The 763-nt window shown below is 43.5% G+C and overlaps 1 pseudogene; it reads right to left on the reverse strand.

The window, feature by feature from the left end:
* Positions 1-323: 323 nt before the first annotated feature.
* LOC128560592 (uncharacterized) lies at positions 324-450 on the reverse strand (annotated as a pseudogene).
* Between the last annotated feature and the right edge of the window lie 313 nt (positions 451-763).

Genomic DNA, 763 nt, shown 5'->3' on the forward strand with positions numbered 1-763 from the left:
GGGGATGTATTTGACCCCACAGCCATCTGGGATGAGTCGCTTTTCAGCCACCATGTCTTCAAATTCATCTGAGTTAAACTTCGTAAAACCCCATTTCTTGTAGATGTGAATCTTCTGACAGCCAGGGAACTTGAACTTGGCCCTGTGAAGGGCCTCAGTCACATGCTCCTTGTTCTGTAGTTTGGTGCGGATGGACATGATGACTTGGCCAATGTGAACCCTGGCCACAGTGCCCTGGGGCTTTCCAAAGGCACCACGTATACCTGTCTGGAGCCTAGATTGGGGACAGCACAAGGTCTAACACATGAACATGTATTGGAAAGGAGTGTCTCCAAGGTCCCTTAGAGCAACCTATACAAGCAACAGGCTGCATACACTACCGAGGAGGCTGCTGTTTGCAGCCACTGCACACCAAGTCCCCATGAGGAAAGTTTTTAATATTCTATACAGTTTATACAACATACATTTACTATGTGTATTGTATATGTGAATATTGACTGGCATTGCTGAAAAGGTAAATATGAATGCTTTCAAATATATTACCATACATTTTATTTAAAAAATGCTTTCAGGGAGAAGTGAATATGGCAAATAGAATATCAAAAAAAAAGTGAAATCATGTTGTGTACTTTGGGATGGCTCATTTTTTGAGATGTGAATCTCATCAACAGTAATAGTGAATGGGGTGAGTCCCCAGATTCTTTACCCAGGAAACATCCTACCCCAGCACACTCAGGAGCATCTGGAAGGGCTGCATGGTCCC

The sequence above is a fragment of the Nycticebus coucang genome, chromosome 11, assembly GCF_027406575.1.
Source record: "Nycticebus coucang isolate mNycCou1 chromosome 11, mNycCou1.pri, whole genome shotgun sequence".
Taxonomy (NCBI): domain Eukaryota; kingdom Metazoa; phylum Chordata; class Mammalia; order Primates; family Lorisidae; genus Nycticebus; species Nycticebus coucang.